Source organism: Tachyglossus aculeatus, chromosome 2, assembly GCF_015852505.1.
Source record: "Tachyglossus aculeatus isolate mTacAcu1 chromosome 2, mTacAcu1.pri, whole genome shotgun sequence".
NCBI lineage: Eukaryota > Metazoa > Chordata > Mammalia > Monotremata > Tachyglossidae > Tachyglossus > Tachyglossus aculeatus.
Window position 1 is genome coordinate 98,206,966 of NC_052067.1, and position 20,780 is coordinate 98,227,745.

At 48.0% G+C, this 20,780-nt stretch overlaps 1 protein-coding gene across 3 annotated transcripts in view; it reads left to right on the forward strand.

Moving 5' to 3' along the window:
* Positions 1–20,780, forward strand: part of CEP85L (centrosomal protein 85 like) — a 229,008-nt gene that overhangs the window by 24,063 nt on the left and 184,165 nt on the right. The window lies entirely within an intron of this gene.

Here is a 20,780-nt window from a genome sequence, read left to right on the forward strand (position 1 = left end):
TCCCAAGCCCGTGCTCTTTGAGCTGGCATTAGGGACCGTATCTATACGTTGCCAACTTGTACTTCCCAAGCGCTTAGTACAGTGCTCTGCACATTGTAATAAGCGTTAAATAAGTGTGATTGAAGGAATGAATTAGAACCCATGACCTCTGACTCCTAGACTTGTGCTCTTTCCACTAGGCCACCTTACTGTGCGTGAAGCACTCTGTATATATCTTATAGACTCTATTCCTCCCCTGACCTATAATTTATGTCTCAACAGATGGCTACCTTTAGGATCCTTGAGGGCAGGGATCTTCTCTTCTAACTCTTTATACTGTCCCCAATGTTTTCTACAATGCTCTGCACAGAGTAGGTGCTTAATAAATACTAACAAATGAATGAATCTGTGGGGCCGGTAAGTTTGAGACGCAAGGATGTTGTGGCTTCGCTTGGCTGCAGGGGCCCTAATCCAGAGTGTAATGTAATTGGCGGGTGTTTCCAGCCCTCGGGTCCTGGGCCACTGTGCCAAACTGAACTCTGTAGGAAGGGGAGATCATCGTCATCATCATCAATCATATTTATTGAGCGCTTACTATGTGCAGAGCACTGTACTAAGCGCTTGGGAAGTACAAATTGGCAACATATAGAGACAGTCCCTACCCAACATTGGGCTGCCAGCTCAGAAAGTCTATTCGCCCCACTGATGAAGCCCTGGAAATGATCCCACCCCCTCGGTTTGAGGCTTAAGCCTGTCTGTTTGTCAGGCCAAATTACACTCCTGCCTTGGGGTTAAGGGGGAAGCAGTGTGGCTCAATGGAAAGAGCCCAGGCTTGGGAGTTAGAGGTCATGGGTTCTTATCCCGACTCCACCACTTCTCTGCTGTGTGACCTTTGGCAAGTTACTTAACTTCTCTGTGCCTGTTACCTCATCTGTCAAGTGGGGGTGAAGACTGTGAGCCCCACGTGGGACAGCCTGATTACCTTGTATCTGCCCCAGCGCTTAGAACAGTTCTTGGCACATAGTAAGTGTTTAACAAATCATCAATCAATCAATCGTATTTATTGAGCGCCTACTGTGTGCAGAGCACTGAACTAAGCGCTTGGGAAGTACAAGTTGGCAACATATAGAGACAGTCCCTACCCAACAGTGGGCTCACAGTCTAAAAGCCATCATCAAATACCATCATCATTATTATTATTATTATTGTTAAGGGGGATAAGCCATAGAAATTCATTCAGTCATTCAGTCGTATTTATTGAATGTTTACTGTGTGCAAAGCACTGTACTAAGCGCTTGGGAGAGTACAGTACAACAACCAACAGACAAATTCCTGCCCACAACGAACTCCCAGTCTAGAGGCGAAAGGGAAGCAGCATGGCCTAGTGGATAAAAACACAGGCCTGGGAGCCAGAGGACCGGGGTTCTAATCTCGGCTCCGCTACTTACCTGTTGTGTGACCTTGGGCAAGTCACTTAATCAATCAATCAATCGTATTTATTGAGCGCTTACTGTGTGCAGAGCACTGTACTAAGCGCTTGGGAAGTACATGTTGGCAACATATAGAGACAGTCCCTACCCAACAGTGGGCTCACAGTCTAACTCCTCTAGGCCTCAGTTTCCTCATCTGTAAATTGGGGATTCGATACCCACTCTCCCTCTAGACTGTGAGCCCCGCACGCGACAGGGGCTGTCTCTGACATGATTAGGTTGTGTCTTCCCCAGCCCTTAGAACAGTACTTGACAAGAGCAAGAGCTTAACAAATGCTGTTAAAAAAATACAGATATGTATACATATATATATATTTTATCACTTGTTAAACTCTTACGAAGAGCTGGGCTAGATAGAAGATAATCAGGTTGGACACAGTCGCTTTCCCACATGGGGCTCACTGTCTGAGTAAGCATTAGAGCTCACACAGGGCTCTAATGCTTACAGAACCCCTGGAATGAAATCGGCCAACCCCTCCTATTATCCCCAGAAAACCCCCGAATCAAGCTAAAGCATCCACTTTCGGTTCCCGTAGCACTAGGTTTAAGGGGTGTACTCTATGCTGAAGTGCAGTGCTATGACATAAAGCAAACAGTTTCCTTCCAAATTCACACCTACAATTCTAACACTCCCCAGTGCAGGTGAGCTCTCCTTTCACCCATCTTCCTCAGAACAGCTCTTAGTGGTCTGAGAGAATATTATTGCTCATTTAATCCGTAATATTTGGCTCCCTCGAGCACCTACTGTGTATAGAGTCCGGCACAGGGCAAGGCAGCTGCCAGTGAGGTTCTTTCCACAATCAATCAATCAATCAATCGTATTTATTGAGTGCTTACTGTGTGCAGAGCACTGTACTAAATGCTTGGGAAGTACAAGCTGGCAGCATATAGAGACAGTCCCTACCCAACAGTGGGCTCACAGTCTAGAAGGGGGAGACAGAGAACAAAACCAAAGTGTGTCACAGTGAAAATGGCTTGCACACCCTGCCCTTGGAAGTATAGTAATGTCATCTTTCCGGCCCCTTGCCTCTGGGGGTGAGCAGTGCTTTGGCACCGGTGATTAAAAGCGGAAATTAAAGTCTCCTCCAGCATTAAGCTCCTTGAGGTCAGGGATCCCAACCATCCCTTCTGTTGTATTATAATCTCCCAAGTGCTTAGAACAGTGCTCTGCATACGGTAAGCACTTAATAAATCCTCTTGATTGACACGGACTGGAGTTGATTTTGAAGCAGTGGTGGTGGTCCATTTTGAACCATTCAGATCCTTTCCCTTGGGCTCAGTGACACACAGCGCAAGATGTCTTGGCAAGGATGACAGACGCCGTCTGTGGTCATGGAGTACAATATCTCTGAGACCGCAATAGCAGTAGTCACCCACTGTGCCTTCACCCTCTGTGTAAGTAATAATGATTGTGGTGTTTGTTAAATTCTTACTATATGCCGAGCACTGTAATAATAATAGTAATAATAATGACATTTATTAAGCGCTTACTACTTGCAAAGCACTGTTCTAAGTGCTGGGAAGGTTACAAGGTGATCAGGTTGTCCCACGTGGGGCTCACAGTCTTAATCCCCATTTTACAGATGAGGTAGCTGAGGCCCAGAGAAGTTAAGTGACTTGCCCAAAGTCACACAGCTGACAATTGGCGAAGCTGGGATTTGAACCCATGACCTCTGACTCCAAAGCCTGTGCTTTTTCCACTAAGCCACATTGCTTCTCTAAGCGGTGGGATAGAGGCAAGATCGTCAGGGCAGACCCAGTCCTTTTCCCACACTGGGCTTATAGTCTAAGGAGGGAGAACAGGGATTTAATCCTCATTTTCCTGATAAAGAAACTGAGGAACTGAGAAGTCCAATGATTTGCCCAGAGTCACCCAGCCTACAGATTAGGAACCAATTGATTGTGCTTAATGTATGTCTGTAAGCGCTCAATAAATATGAATGAATGAATGTCTCCCAGGCGCATGCTCTTTCCACTTGGCATGTACCTTGGTGATACAGGATTGCCTTAGTAAGGTTTGGGGAGTTTTTCCACTTCCTTCAAAAACCAGGGGAAAAGCTAAACCGAGCCCAACAGCAACAATCCAAAGGCCTGGTTTTTCTCTGCACAACTCCAGACCGGAGCTGGAAGATATCAGGGACATCAGAGCAGAGCATGTGCAGGGGAGGGTGGTCTCTTCAAGGCGGGTGGTCACTGAAAGGGACATTGCAGTTTCACCAGATGGTCACTCATATCTCGGGACGGGTTCGGAAGGACTGTTCTCCGCAGTTAATTGTCCGACTGCGAAACCATCCTTCGACCGCCCCAGTTTCACTCGACTACATTGGGCAGACCTGATCCTGTCAGCAGGAGGACTTTTGGCCTTTCAAGGGGACTTGAAAGAATTCTCCTGCTTCTGCCCTGTGCTGAGTTCTGGGGAAGGGGAAGAGGACCATAATTTAGATACAGTTTCTGGCCCACAGGAGGCTGACAATCTAAGAATAGAATGGAAGGTGGGCGTGGAATCTAAGTAAAGCTCGTTGTGGGCAGGGATTGTGTCTGCCAAGTCGGTTGTATTGGACTCTCCTAGGTGCCTAGTACAGTGCTGTGTATACAGTGAGCGCTCAATAAAGGAGGCAAAAACTCCTCACTCTCGGCTTCAAGGCTGTCCATCACCTCTCCCCCTCCTACCTCACCTCCCTTCTCTCCTTCTTCAGCCCAGCCCGCACCCTCCACTCCTCTGCCACTAACCTCCTCACCGTGCCTCGTTCTCGCCTGTCCCGCCGTCGACCCCCGGCCCACGTCATCCCTCGGGCCTGAATGCCCTCCCTCTGCCCATCCACCAAGCTAGCTCTCTTCCTCCCTTCAAAGCCCTACTGAGAGCTCACCTCCTCCAGAAGGCCTTCCTAGACTGAGCCCCCTCCTTCCTCTCCCCCTGCTCTGCCTCTCCATCCCCCCCGCCTTACCTCCTTCCCCTCCCCACAGCACCTGTATATATGTATATATGTTTGTACGTATTTAATACTCTATTTATTTTATTAGTACATAGTTATTCTATTTATTTTATTCTGTTAATATGTTTTGTTTTGTTCTCTGTCTCCCCCTTCTAGAGCCTTCTAGCCCACTGTTGGGTAGGGACTGTCTCTTTATGTTGCCAACTTGTACTTCCCAAGCGCTTAGTACAGTGCTCTGCACACAGTAAGCGCTCAATAAATACGATTGATTGATGTTGCCAACTTGTACTTCCCAAGCACTTAGTACAGTGCTCTGCACACAGTAAGCACTCAGTAAATACGATTGAATGAATGAATGAATGAATGAATAAATAGCATCCTTGATGGTGACGGAAAGACAGAATTGACGAAAATGATAACAAAAAAGTAACTGCACAGTAAGCACTCAATAAGTACGATTTAATGAATGAATGGATGAATGAATAAATAGCATCCTTGATGGTGACGGAAAGACAGAATTGACGAAAATGATAACAAAAAAGTAACTGGGGGCAGCAGTAAGAACAACACGAGCTACCATGCATTATGGCCAAAGCAGTTCTCAGGTTGCTCCCTGTTCTGACAGATAACACCCAGAGCTGTGTAGACGAGTGCGTGGTCCACCGCTGCTCCAGTTTCCATCCAGCAGAACCCCACAACTACTCTCCCCCCCTTCAAAACCTTACTGAAGGCCCATCTCCTGCAAGAGGCCTTCCCTGATTAAGCCCTCCTTTCCTCTTCTCCCACTCCCTTCTGTGTCGCCCTGACTTTCTCCCTTTACTCACCCCCCGCCTAGCCCCACAGCACTTACGTAGTACCTATCTGTAATTTAGTTATTTATATTAATGTCTGTCTCCTCCTGTGGACTCACTGTGGGCAGGGAATGTGTCTGTTTATTGTTATACTGTACTCTCCCAAGCTCTTAGTACAGCGCTGTGCACACAGTAAGCGTTCAGTAAGTACATTTGACTGACTGACTGTCCGATCCCACGGTAGGGAGGCCACATCTCTCTCTCCGGCCAGGGCCCCGGCTGGCTCGCTCTCAGGAAGAAATTTTAAGCCCTTAGGAGGATTGGGTTCAGTTCTTCTAGACTGTGAGCCCACTGTTGGGTAGGGACTGTCTCTATATGTTGCCAACTTGTACTTCCCAAGCGCTTAGAACAGTGCTTTGCACACAGTAAGCGCTCAATAAATGTGATTGATTGATTGATTAGAAGGAACGGTCTTGCTGACTTGGCGGATGGTGGTCACCTTTGAAGCCGTGGGGCTGGCGGGGTTTGTGGCAGTGAGAATGGGCGTGGTACGTGAGCAATAGCCAAGCAGCTGCCCAGGAGTGAAGGGAAGAGGCCGGCCGGGAAGGAGAAGTGGTTTCCAGGCAGCTTCAGACAGTGGGAGTGGGGCGCCTAATGGCTGGGAAGCCTGGTGGTTTTCCACCACACAGCTGGCTGGCAACAGACAGGAGCGGAAAGGGATTTTTGAAAGAAGGCTTAGGACAGTCCTTGACCAAGCCCCCATTTCCTCTGTCCCCTCTGTGTTGACTGTGCACTTGGCTGCGTACCCCGTTAAGACAAGCAGCGTGGCTCACTGGAAAGACCCCGGGCTTGGGAGCCAGAGGTCATGGATTCTAATCCCAGCTCCGCCACTCGTCAGCTACGTGACTTTGGGCAAGTTACTTAACTTTTCTGGGCCTCAGTTACCTCATCTGTGAAATGGGGATTAAGACTGTGCGCCTCAAGTATATAAGTGCCGTGGGGTCGGGTAGGGTGAAGATTATCAAGTGCTTAAGGGGTACAGAAAAATGCTAGGCGATTTACTTGTTTACTGTTTACTGTTGTCTGTTGCCTCCCCCTTCTAGACTGTGAGCCCACTGTTGGGTAGGGACCGTCTCTATATGTTGCCAACTTGTACTTCTCAAGCGCTTAGTACAGTGCTCTGCACACAGTAAGCGCTCAATAAATACGATTGAATGAATGAATGAATGTGGGACAACCTGATCACCTTGTATGCCCCCCCCATCGCTTAGAACAGTGCTTCGCAAATAGTAAGCACTTAACAAATGCCATTATTATTATTATTATTATTAATCTTTGATACTCCCCACAGCCCTTATATCCATATCCTTGCGCGCTACCTGTAATTTGTTTTCGTGCCTGTCCCACCCTGTAGACTGTAGGCTCTTTGTGGGCAGGGACTGAACAGCAGTGTGGTCCAGGGGAAAAAGCCTGGGAGAGAGAGGACCTGGGTTCTAATTCCGGCTCCATCACTTGCCTGGCTGGTTGCTCTTGTACAAGTCATTTAACTTCTCTGGACCTCCATTTTCTTCGCTCTAAATTGGGGATTCAGTACCTTTTCTCTCTTCTACTTAGACTTTGAGATCCACGTGGGACAGGGACTGTGTCCAACCCGATTAAACTTGTTAAGTGCTTACTACACGTCAAGCTCAAGAACAGCGCTTGACGTGTAGTAAGCACTTAACAAGCACCATTATTATTACTGTTGTTATGTTTACCGACTCTGTTGTACTCTACTTTCCCAAGTACTCAGTTCAGTTATCCGCACACAGTAAGTGCTCCATAAATGCCATCGATGGACTCAGTGGTAGACATTGACACCAGTGGGAGGCCATACCGGGGGGGTGAAAGCCTGCCACTCCAGCCTCTCGGTTGGCAGCTGACTTTATGGGAGAGGACTGTGAAAGGAGCCGTCTTCTGCCTTTCCAGCCTCTATCAATCAATCAATCATATTTATTGAGCGCTTACTGTGTGCAGAGCACTGTACTAAGCGCTTGGGAAGTACAAGTTGGCAACATATAGAGACAGTCCCTACCCAACGGTGGGCTCACAGTCTAAATGCTCTGCCATGCTCAATCACCATCGATAGTATTCTCTTCCTCTCCGAAGGCCTCCGAGAACGTAGAACATATGCTGATATTGCAGACAGACTAAACCTTTTGTCAGGCCTCATCATGGTCATAATAATAATAACGGTATTTAGCGCTTACTATGTGCCAGGCACTGTACTAAGCACTGAGATGGATACAAGCAAATTGGGGAAGACACAGTCCCTATCATGGGGCTCACAGTCCCTATCATGGGGCTCACAGTCTTAATCCCCATTTTACAGAGGAGGTAACTGAGGCCCAGAGAAATGAAGTGACTTGCCCAAGGTCACAGAGCAGGTAAGCAGCAGAGTTGGGATTAGAACCCAGGTGTTTCTGATTCCCAAGCCCCGGCTGTATCCACTAGGCCTCACTGCTTCTGAAACTCAGGTGACCCCCTGCTTGAGGGGAATTTGAGAGAAGGCTGCGCACTGTGCCTGGCCTTCTGCTGCTCTAGAACGAGATACTCAAGCAACACCCGCCCGGGGATGGTTATTTTTTATTTTATTTTTTATTTTTTTAAATGGCATTTATTAAGCGCTTACTCTGTGCAAAGCACTGTCTAAGCACTGGGGAGGTTACAAGGTGATCAGGTTGTCCCATGGGGGGCTCACAGTCCTAATCCCCATTTTACAGATGAGGTAACTGAGGCCCAGAGAAGTGAAGTGACTTGCCCAAAGTCACACAGCTGACAATTGGCGGAGCCGGGATTTGAACCCATGACCTCTGACTCCAAAGCCCGTGCTCTTTCCGCTGCTTCTCGTGGCCGTTGAAGAGGCGAGAAATGCTTCAGAGAAGCAGCGTGGCCTAGTGGATAGAGCTCAGGCCTGGAGTCAGGGGGTGAACTTGGGGAAGTCACTTCTCTGTGCCTCACTTTTCTCATCTGTAAAAGGGAGGTTCAGTAGCTGCTCTCCCACTTGTCACCAATCCCTTTCCCACGTCCTCTCCGTAGCCTGGAACGTCTTCCCCCTCCATATCCCCCAGACCACCACTTTCCCCGTTTTCAAAGCATTATTAAGGTCACATCTTTCCCCCGGCTCCCTCTCCCTTCTGCTTTGTCTGTGCACTTGGATCTGCGACCTTTGGCATTTGGGCATTTAATATTTGCCTCATCCTCAACGCCATAGCACTTAAATATTGTATATTCCTATATATTATACATTATATAATATATTATAAATTATTTCTACTGCTGTCTCTCTCCCCCTCTAGATTGTAAGCTCATTATGTCTGCTAATTCTGTTGCATTGTACTCTCCCTAGCGCTTAGTACAGTTCTGGGCACATAATAAGCACTCAATAAATACCATTGATTGATTCTCCCTCCCCTTAGAGTCAGGTGGGACAGGAACTGTGCCTGACCTGAATATCTTCTATCTACCCCAGTGCTTAGTTCAGTGCTTAGCACACAGTAAGAGCTTAGCAAATACCACAATTAGTATTATTATTTAGATTGCATTTTTCTCAGCCGGCAGGGCAGGCCTCCATTAGAGTGACCAGCTCATGGCAATCAATCAGTGGTATTTATTGAGCATTTACTATATGCCAAGCACTGTACTAAGCACTTGGGAGAATACATTGTAGCCGATTTCGTGGACAAATTCCCTGCCCGTAAGGAGTTTATGGTCTAGAGGGAGTCCCAAGGAAGCTATTTCCTGTGGGTTTCAGGTCCTGTTGGAAACAGGATGGCTGGGCCATAGTAACTGATAATCAATCAATCAATCATATTTTTTGAGTGCTTACTGTGTGCAGAGCACTGTACTAACCAAGTCCCGGCTCTTGGCCCCACCACTTGTCTGCTGTGTGACATTGGGCAAGTCACTTAGCTTCTCTGTGCCTGTTACCTCATCTTTAAATGGGGGATTAAGACTGTGAGTCCCATGTGGGACCTGGACTGTGTCCAATCAGTTCAGCTTGTATTTACCCCAGGGCTTAGTACAATGCCTAGCACATAGTATGCACTTAACAAATACCATAAAAAAAGTCAGAAACAAGACAGTAAACTTTGTAATACTGCCCAGTAATTGGATATGGTTCTATTTTGCAGAGTGTCATTATTATTTAATGTTCATTGAGCACCAACAATGATCTAAGTGGGCTTTGAACTCTATCAATATAAATAAAATATATGGAGCAGTTTGATCAGCCTCACCAGATCATGATTTTATATTTGGGTCTCATATGAGGTACCTCTTTCCTCTTGCTGTAGCCTTTACAGACGAAAGCCAAACAAAGAAACCAAATCCATTGTATCAACCATGTGACTTGGCCCTCTCCGTCTCTCTAAGTTTCTTGTTCCAAAGCCAGGGAAATCCTAGAAGACGAGGATTAATTATACTTCTAGCTCCAACTGACTTGGAGGAGCTCCGGTTTCCATAAAATCCCCAGCTCCGGACTGCTTTTGGGCTCTGGGATGAGCTGTGGCATGAAAGGAGATAAATCTCTGCCCCCCAATCTTCCCTGAATGCCCGGATCTCTTCTCGGACCAGGGTTGCCAGCCCTTGGTGGCAAAGGGAGGAATCGACCGTGCTGGAATTGGCACTGAGACAGCAACCCCTGCCTTTTTAGACTGTGAGCCCACTGTTGGGTAGGGACTGTCTCTATATGTTGCCAACTTGTACTTCCCAAGCGCTTAGTACAGTGCTCTGCACATAGTAAGCGCTCAATAGATACGATTGATAATGATGATGATCTTGCCATGGGAGCCGCGTTAGAGCACAGGCCTAGGAATCAGACAATGAAGTTCTAATCCCCGCTCCACCACTTGCCTGCTGTGTGACCTTGGGCAAGTCACTTAACCTCCCTGAGCCTCAGTCACCTCAGCTGTCAAATGAGGATTAAGACTGTGAGCCATATGTGGGACAAGGACTATGTCCAACTCAATTATGATGTATCTACTCCAGAGCTTAGTACAGTGCCTGGCACATAGTAAGCGCTTAACAAATATCACAATTATTATTATTAGTAGTAGTAGTTCTGGGACTGGAGGGGGGCCTGACTCCAAGACCAGGCCAGGAACTTGTTTCCCTTCCTTTCTTAATCCCCTGCCAGGATCCAGGGGCATAGCTTGAATTTCTTCGCTGCCCAAGGGGCGTAGGCTGTGGTGGGAGGAGAAACGAGTGTGGAAGCCCTACCCCATCAAAGCCTACCCCAAGTTTGCCCCTACCGGGGAAGCAGCGTGGCTCAGTGGAAAGAGCCCGGGCTTTGGAGTCAGAGGTCATGGGTTCAAATGCCAGCTCCGCCAACTGTCAGTTGTGTGACTTTGGGCAAGTCATTTCACTTCTCTGGGCCTCAGTTACCTCATCTGTAAAAGGGGGATTAAAACTGTGAGCCCCCTGTGGGACAACCTGATCACCTTGTAACCTCCCCAGCACATAGAGCAGTGCTTTGCACATAGTAAGTGCTTAACAAATACCATCATTATTATTATTATTATTGCCTGCTGGGCCAGGACTCGTCCTGTAGGTGTAAGTGCTTAGTACAGTGCTCTGCACACAGTAAGCATTCAATAAATACGATTGAATGACTGAATAGAAGGAGAGGAAGGGCAGCATGGGTCAGTGGAAAGAGCATGGGCCTCCATGGCGGGCGGGGTCAGAGGATCTGGATTCTAATCCTACCCCCACCACAGAAGCAGCATGGCACGGCAGATAGGGCATGGGCCCAGGAATCAGGTCATGGGTTCTAATCCTGGCTTCGTCACTTTTCGGCTATGTGACCTTGGGCAAGTCATTTCACTTCTCTGTGCCCCAGTTACCTCATCTGTAAAATGGGGATTGAGACTGTGAGCTCCACGCGGGACGGATCCGATTGGCTTGTATCCACCCCAGTGCTTAGTACAGTGCCCGGCACAGAGTAAGCGCTTAACAAATACCACACTTATTATCAGCTTTCAGGTCCTCAGTCAGCTCTCCCCCTCCTACCTAACCTCGCACAGTGCTCTGCACATAGTAAGCGCCCAATAAATACGATTGATGATGATCTACTGCAACCCAATCTTCACATTCCGCTCCTCCAGCACCAACCTCCTCTCTCTACCTTGATCTCATCTCTCCTGCTGTTGGCCCCTTGCCCACACCGTCCCTCAGGCCCGAAGTGACTTGCCCAAGGGTCACACAGCAGACAAGTGGTGGAGCCAGGATTAGAACCCATGACCTTCGAATCCCAGGCCTGTGGTCTGTTCACTACGCCACGAGCGGCAGGGAGATGTCAGCAGGCAACGGAGACGCGGGCATCGGACTCGACCCGGCGGGCAGCCGGGCACATTCTGCTCGCCACACTAAATAATAATAATAATAATAATGATGGCATTTATTAAGCGTTTACTATGTGCAAAGCACTGTTCTAGGCGCTGGGGAGGTTTCAAGGTGATCAGGTTGTCCCACGGGGGGCTCACAGTCTTAATCTGTAAAATGGGGATTGAGACTGTGAGCCTCACGTGGGACAACCTGATCACCTTGTATCCCCCCCAGTGCTTAGAGCAGTGCTTGGCACATAGTAAGCGCTTAACAAATGCCGTCATTATTATTACAAGCAAATCGGGTTGGACGCAGCTGCCATCCCACATGGGGCTCACAGTCTCAATCCCCGTTTTGCAGATGAGGAAACTGAGGCCCAGGGGAGTGAAGTGACTTACCCAATGTCACATGGCGGACGTGTGACAATCAATCAATCGTATTTATTGAGCGGTTACTATGTGCAGAGCACTGTACTAAGCGCTTGGGAAGCACAAATTGGCAACATATAGAGACAGTCCCTACCCAACAGTGGGCTCACAGTGGCAGAGCCGGGATTAGAACCTGGGACCTTCTGATTCCCAGGCCCACACTGGGAGCTGTTTTATCGGGTTGCCTTTTGTCCCGTGATGGAAACGTTCATGGCTTGTCGACTGTAATTTTGTCAATATGTCTATGTGTTTTGTCTCTATGTTGCCAACTTGTACTTCCCAAGCGCTTAGTACAGTGCTGTGCACACAGTAAGCGCTCAAGAAGTACGACGGAATGAATGAGTGAATGAATCTCCATTTTCCAGATGTGGGAACTGAGGCCCAGAGAAGTGAAGCGACTCGCCCAAAGTGACACAGCTGACAGTTGGCGGAGCTGGGATTTGAACCCATGACCTCTGAGTCCAAAGCCCGGGCTCTTTCCACTGAGCCACGCTGCTTCTCTGATTCTCCCCACCACCCTAGGCTCATCCTCTGCGGAGCCAGGGGTACGGTCCCTTGGGGTGTGCATTCTGCTGCGGTGACCAAGGGAGTATGAATGGGCCCCAATACCCTCTCACCATCATCATCATCAATCGTATTTATGGAGCCCTTACCATGTGCAGAGCACTGTACTAAGCGCTTAGTACACGCGCTTAGTTCCCGTTCGCAACCCCCTCCCTAGATTTCCGTCCCTGCGGCCGTTTGAATTCTGGGTTTCGGGTTTTGGGGCTCTCAGCTTGCTCTGTGAGAGGGCGACAGGATGTCTCTCTCCTCTGCCTTTGTCAGTGTGGGGTCCATTGCCTGTTTGAAACAGTTCCTCTTGCCTGATTTAGCAAGGTTTCCTGGTGGCATTTCGTGGGTGTAGCTATAGACCCAGGACATGTTACTTTTGAAGAATTAAGTTTGTTGGGGGTGCCCATGTCTTTCCTTTGAGAAAAAGAAACATGTAGAGTTGGTGAACCTTCAGGCTGTAGTTTGTATTTGCAAGATGATTTAAAAGGGGTCTTTAGCCCGGGCAATACTAATCTCAGAATGCTGCTCCCTTTTAAAAAATGGTTAACCTTAAAACTTTTAATAATAATGGCATTTATTAAGCACTTACTATGTGCAAACCACTGTTCTAAGTGCTGGGGAGGTTACAGGGTGATCAGGTTGTCCCACGGGGGGCTCACAGTTTTAATCCCCATTTTACAGATGAGGTAACTGAGGCCCAGAGAAGTTGGGCTTTTTTTATGGTATTTGTTAAGTGCATACTGTGTGCTAGGCTTTGTACTAAGCCCTGGGGTAAATACAAGCGGAACTGATTGGACACAGTCCAGGTCCCACACGGGACTCACAGTCTTAATCCCCAATTTCAAGATGAGGTGACAGGCACAGAGAAGCTAAGTGGCTTGGCCAAAGTCACACAGCTGACAGTTGGTGGAGCTGGAGTTTGAACCCATGACCTCTGACTCCAAAGCCTGGGCTCTTTCCGCTGAGCCACTCTACTTCTCTATGCTCTCTTTTCAGTATGAGTCACGGGATCTCTGCTGTTATTTCAGTCAGTCCTATTTGTTGAGCAGTTACTGTGTGAAGAGCACTAAATTGAGCACTTGGGAGAGTTGGTAGGCACGTTCCCAGCCCACCGCGAGCTTACAGTCTAGAGGCAGATACAGATATTAAATATGAATAAATAAATTACAGATATGTACGTGAGTGCTGTGTGGCTGGGGGTGGTGATAATAATAATGATGGCATTTATTAAGCGCTTACTATGTGCAAAGCACTGGGTGATGAACAGAGGGTGCAAATCGAAGTGGGAGAAGAGGAAATGAGGCCTCTTGGAGGAAATGTGCTTTCAATAAGGTTTTGAAGGTAGGGAGAGTAATTGTCTGTCGGATATGAAAAAGGAGGGCATTCCGGGCCGGAGGCAGGATGTGGGCGAGAGGTCGGCAGTGAGATAGATGAGATGGAGGCACAGTGAGTAGGTTGGCGTTAGCGGAACAAAATGTGCCGGCTGGGTCGTAGTAGAAAAACCATGAGGTAAGATAGGAGGGGCAAGGTGCTTTAAAGCAGCTAAGAGAAGAGAAGCAGCTTGGCTTAGTGGAAGGAGCCCGGGCTTGGGAGTCAGAGGTCATGGGTTCAAATCCTGCCTCCGCCACTTGTCAGCTGTGTGACTTTGGGCAAGTCACTTAACTTCTCTGGGCCCCAGTTGCCTCACCTGGAAAATGGGGATTAAGACTGTGAGCCCCCCGTGGGACCACCTGATCACCTTGTAACCTCCCCAGCGCTTTGAACAGTGCTTTGCACATAGTAAGCGCTTAAGAAATGCCATCATTATTATTATTAAAAGTTTTAAGGTTAAGCATTTTTTAAAAGAGAGCAGCATTCTCTGAGATTAGTATTGCCCGGGCTAAAGACCCCTTTTAAATCATCTTGCAAATCAGTACTACAGCCTGAAGGTTCACTTCACTTCTCTGGGCCTCAGTTACCTCATCTGTAAAATGGGGATCAAGACTGTGAGCCCCAAGTGGGACAACCTAAAAACCTTGTATCTATCCCAGCGCTTAGAACAGTGCTTGGCACACACTAAGCGCTTAACAAATACCAACATTATTATTATTATTATTATTAAAGCAGATGGTGAGGAGTTTTTGTTTGATGCGGAGGTGGATGGGCAACCACTGGAGATTCTTGAGGAGGGGGGAAACGTGGCCTGAATGTTTGTGCAGGAAAGTGATCTGGACAGCAGAGTGATGTGTGGATTTATGTGGGGTGAGAGAAGAAGCAGGGAAATCAGCAAGGAGGCTGATGCAGGAATAATAATAATAATTGTGGTATTTGTTAAGCGCTTACTCTGTGACAGGCATTGTATTTATCACTTGGTTGGATACAAGCTAGTCAGGTTGGACATAACTCCTGTCCTACCTGGGTCTCACAGTCTTAATCCCCATTTTACAAATGAGGTAAGTGAGGCACAGAGAAATTAAGTGGCTTACCCAAGGTCACTCAGCAGGAAAATGGCAGAGCCGGTATTAGAACTCAGGTCCTTCTGTCTCTCAGGCCCGTGTTCTATCCACTAGGCCATGCTGTTTCTCTAATCAAGGTGGGCTAGGATAAATACTTGGATTAACATGGTAGCAATTTGGATGAAGAGGAAAGGATGGATTTTAGCAATGTCGTGAAGGTGGAACCGACAGGATTTGATGACAGTGAATATGTGGGTTGAATGAGAGGGATGAATCAAGGGTAACGACCACAGTTACAGGCTTGGGGGATGGAGGATACTGGTATTGTATCCAGTGTTGGGAAAGTCAGGGGAGGACAGGGGTTGTGTAGGAAGATAAGGAGCTCGGTTTTGGACATGTTAAGTTTGAGGTGTCCGCGGGACATCCAAGTAGAGCTGTCCTGAAGGCAGGAGGAAATGTGAGACTGCAGAGAAAGAGAGGGATCAGGGCTGGAGATGGAGATTTGGGAATCATCAGCATAGAGATGGTAGCTGAAACCAGGGGAATAAATGAGTTCTCCAAGGGAGTGAAGTGTAGTTGGAGAATAGAAGGGGATCCAGACTGAACATTGAGGAACTCCCTTCATAAGCCGGTTGGAGGCAGAGGAGGAGCCCACGAAAGAGACTAAGAATGAGCGATCAGAGAGATAGGAGGAGAAGCAGGAGAGGACTGTGTCAGTGAAGCCGAGGTTGGATCATATTTCCAGGAGAAGGAAGTGGTGGACAGTGTCCAAGGAACTGAAAGGTTGAGGAGGATTAGGGTGGAATAGAGTCTGTTTGATTTGACAAGAAAGAGAACATGGGTCACCTTTGAGAGGGAAGTTTTTGTGGAGTGAAGGGGCTGGAGACCAGATTGGAGGAGGTCAAGGAGAGAATTGGAGGAGAGGAACTGGAGATAGCAGGGAGAGGCAATTTACTGAAGATGTTTGGAAAGGAACGGTAGGAGGAAGACGGGACGATAACTGTGGAGTCAAGGAAGTGTTCTTTTAGGATAGGGAGACATGAGCATGTTTGAAAGTAGTGAAGTAGCCACTGGAGAGTGAACAGTTGAAGACGGAGGTCATTGAGGGAAGAAGGGAGGGGGCAAGTACTTCAGTAAAGGTGCGAAGGGATGAGGTCGGAGGTCAGACGGAAGGGGTGGATTTTGAGAGGAGGCAGGAGGTCGCCTCTTGAGATACTGCTGGGAAATGTGGGAGAGTTGAAGAAGGGGCAGGAGGAGGTCGTCTTCTAAACTGTAAGCTCCCTGTGGGCAGGGAACGTGTCCGTTATATTGTTGCGTTGTATTCTCCCAAGCGCTTAATATGCACTCAGTACATATGATTGCTTGATTTTGAATCGAAAGCAAACGTACCCCATGTAGGGTAGAGTTGTAGGGGAGGGTTTGGGCAGGGGGCTGTGGCAACAGGAGACCTGTTGTGGCCAGGTTACAGGGGGAGAGGGGCAGAGACAAGCGGTGGTTCAGATGGGGAACTCCTGCCCACTCAGTAGATTCAGTGTTCAAATTTAGAGCCAGCCTATCTTGCTTTTAACGTTACCTATATAAACCACTTTTTTGTGGTTGGAACATTTGAAGGCGTAACTTGTCTTATACCCGTTTCAGTACCCGTGTTTCTGGTGCAGTGTGACGTCAGGCTGTTGAAGGGTAATTTCTAAAATTAATTAAATAGAAGACATTTGGTTCCCGAGGGCTCCGTTTTTGGATTCTCCCGCAGACTGGGCTCTGAGAAGGTGTAGGTGGTGGGGCCGCCTAAATCCGGTTTGCTTTTGCTTCAAGCGGTTTTCCCGAAGTGGGTCATCCCAGGTGGGGGTCTCCCCCTCCCCCAGCCCCATCTGTGGCCAGGAAGCCTGCATGGGAGGAGCCAGCAACCAGAACCCTGATAATAATAATAATAATAATGATTATGGTATTTGTTAAATGCTTACTGTGTACCAGACACTGTACTAAGTGCTGGGGTGGCTCAGTGGAAAGAGCAAGGGCTTTGGAGTCAGAGGTCATGGGTTCAAATCCCAGCTCCGCCACTTGTCAGCTGTGTGACTTTGGACAAGTCACTTAACTTCTCTGTGCCTCAGTTCCCTCATCTGTAAAATGGGGATTAAGACTCTGAGCCCCCTGTGGGACAACCTGATCATCTTGTATCTCCCCCAGCGCTTAGAACAGTGCTTTGCACATAGCATGCGCTTAATAAATGCCATTATTATTATTATTAAGGTAGTCAAGTTAGACACAGTCCTTGTCCCACATGGGGCTCAAAGTCTCAATCCCCATTTTACAGATGAGGTAACAGGCACCGAGAAGTTCAGTGACTTGCCCAAGGTCCCATGACCTGACTCCTAGGCCTGTGCTCTACATTGGACATCACTGAAAGTCCAGCTAAGTGAACGTGGTGGGGTCTGGCCATCTCTAACTAGGGTTTATGCCCCTTGTTTTTTTCCTCCCTCGCTCTTTGCCCCCCTTGCTCTTTATGCCATTTCTCAGTCTCTCTCTCTCTCTCTTTCTCTCTCTCTCTCTCTCTCTCTCTCTCTCTCTCTCTCTCTCCCTCTCCCTCCCTCCCTCTCCCTCTCCCTCTCCTCCCCCACTCCCATCCATAGGGATGGTGAGTTAGCCAGACTATCCAGGTTTGTCATCCTACTGTCCGATTATTGAACTTTGCATAATCCTGCCCAATGGTACGCCGTGTAATTGAGGTCGAGACTTCACTATTTCCCTTTCACTTTCAGAGAGTTGAGTTTGAAATGTAAACACGTCAGTGCCGATCTAGGTGATGATTGGTCTCCAGAAGCCAATAGCAATTCGATTTTTGTTATATTTTAGTTGGTTCAAAAGGGATCATGTTCGGGTTGGGAAAACCTCTTGCTTTTTTGATGAGGAGATACAGGAGAATTTGATGCCTGTGGATATGAGTGAATCAAAGTGCTGATTTTACAGGAAATCTTCTAGGACAATGATAATCCCTCTCATTTTATGAAATCTCTCGCCCCATCCCTCCTCCCTTCCTTAACTTCCATCTTCAACTGCTCACTCTCCACTGGTTCCTTCCCCTCTGCCTTCAAACATGCCCATGTCTCCCCCATCCTAAAAAAACCCTCTCTTGACCCCACCTCCCCTTCTAGTTATCACCCTATCTCCCTCCTACCATTCCTTTCCAAACTCCTTGAACGAGTCGTCTACACGCGCTGCCTCGAATTCCTCAACGCCAACTCTCTCCTCGACCCCCTCCAGTCTGGCTTCTGTCCTCTACATTCCACGGAAACTGCCCTCTCAAAGGTCACCAACGACCTCCTACTTGCCAAATCCAACAGCTCATACTCTATGCTAATCCTCCTCGACCTCTCAGCTGCTTTCGACACTGTGGACCACCCCCTTCTCCTCAACACGCTATCCAACCTTGGCTTCACTGACTCCGTCCTCTCCTGGTTCTCCTCTTATCTCTCCGGTAGTTCATTCTCAGTCTCTTTTGCAGGCTCCTCCTCCCCCTCCCATCCCCTTACTGTAGAAGTTCCTCAAGGGTCAGTTCTTGGTCCCCTTCTGTTTTCTATCTACACTCACTCCCTTGGTGAACTCATTCGCTCCCACGGCTTCAACTATCATCTCTATGCTGATGACACCCAAATCTACATCTCTGCCGCTGCTCTTTCTCCCTCTCTTCAGGTTCGTGTCTCCTCCTGCCTTCAGGACAGCTCCATCTGGATGTCTGCCCGCCATCTAAAACTCAATATGTCCAAGACTGAACTCCTTATCTTCCCTCCCAAACCCTGCTCTCTCCCCGACTTTCCCATCACTGTAGACGGCACTACCATCCTTCCCATCTCACAAGCCCACAACCTTGGTGTCATCCTCGACTCCACTCTCTCGTTCACCCCTCACATCCAATCCGTCACTAAAACCTGCCGGTCTCACCTCCGCAACATCGCCAAGATCTGCCCTTTCCTCTCCATCCAACCACTACCCTGCTCGTTCAATCTCTCATCCTATCCTGACTGGATTACTGCATCAGCCTCCTCTCTGATCTCCCATCCTCCTGTCTCGCCCCATTTCAGTCTATGCTTCATGCCGCTGCCTGGATCATCTTTGTGCAGAAATGTTCTGGGGATGTTACTCCCCTCCTCAAAAGTCTCCAGTGGCTACCAGTCAATCTGCGCATCAGGCAAAAACTCCTCACTCTCGTCTTCAAGGCTGCCCATCACCTCGCCCCCCTCCTACCTCACCTCCCTTTTCTCCTTCTCCAGCCCAGCCCGCACCCTCCGCTCCTCTGCCGCTACTCTCCTCACCGTGCCTCGTTCTCGCCTGTCCCGCCGTCGACCCCCAGCCCACGTCCTCCCCCTGGCCTGGAATGCCCTCCCTCTGCATATCCTCAAAGCTAGCTCTCTTCCTCCCTTCAAAGCCCTACTGAGAGCTCACCTCCTCCAGGAGGCCTTCCCAGACTGAGCCCCCTCTTTTCTCTCCCCCTCCCCATCCCCCCACCCTACCTCCTTCCCCACAGCACCTGTATATATGTTTTTACAGATTTATTACTCTATTTTACTTGTACATATTTACTATTCTATTTATTTTATTTTGTTAATATCTTTTGTTTTGTTGTCTGTCTCACCCTTCTAGACTGTGAGCCTGTTGTTGGGTAGGGACCATCTCCATATGTTACCAACTTGTACTTCCCAAGCTCTTAGTACAGTGCTTTGCACACAGTAAGCGCTCAATAAATATGATTGAATGAATGAATAATATAGGCAAGGGTGGTCACCTTGTTTTTCTCATGGAAAAGTGATTTTCCTAAGCAATATGAGTACACCCAAGTTGGTAGCAGGACAAAACAAAATGAGACCTAAATGAGACCTCTCTCTTTCACCATACATTTGAAACCATCTCCGAGTCCCTGGAAGCAAGCGTTTCTGGAGACAAGCGTTCCAGAAAACAAGGCAAATCTGCTTGCCGGGCGCTCATTGTGAGGGCTCCTCAGACTGGGAAGTTTATCATTCTATTGTACTCTCCCAAGTGCTTAGTACCGTACTCTGCACACAGTAAGTGCTCAATAAATACAATTAAATGAACAAATTAATGAACAGTTTTTAATTTTGATGAATTCATTCAGTTGTATTGAGCGCTTACTGTGTGCAGCGTACTGTACTAAGCACTTGGAAAGTACAATTCAGCAATAAAGAGGGACAGTCCCTGCCTGCAAACAGGCTCACAGTCTAGAAGCAGGGAGACAGACATCAACACAAGTGAACAGGCATTAGAACAGTGCTTTGCACATAGTAAGCGCTTAACAAATACCATCATCATTATTATTAGTAGTATAAATAAATAGAATTATAGATGTATATACATCAAAACAAGTAAACAAGCTTACTATTTGTATAAATATATTTAATTATAGTTATATGCGTGTATACACAAGTGCTGTGGAGTGGGGAGAGAAGAGTAGAGCAAAGGGAGCGAGTCAGGGTGGCGTGGAGGGATGGGGATTTGAGAAAAAGGGGGGCTTAGCCAGGGAAGGCCTCTTGGAGGAGGTGAGCCTTCAGTAGGTCTTTAATGGGGGGGAGGTGTGATTGTTTGGCAGATTTGAGGAGGGAGGACATTCCAGGCCAGGGGAAGGATGTGGGCCAGGGGTCGATGGCAGGACAGGCGAGAATGAGGTACAGTGAGGAGGTTAGCGGCAGAGGAGCGGAGGGTGCAGGCTGGACTCGAGAAGGAGAGAAGGGAGGTGAGGTAGGAGGGGGCGAGGTGATGGACAGCCTTGAAGCTGAGAGTGAGGAGTTTTTGCTTGATTCGT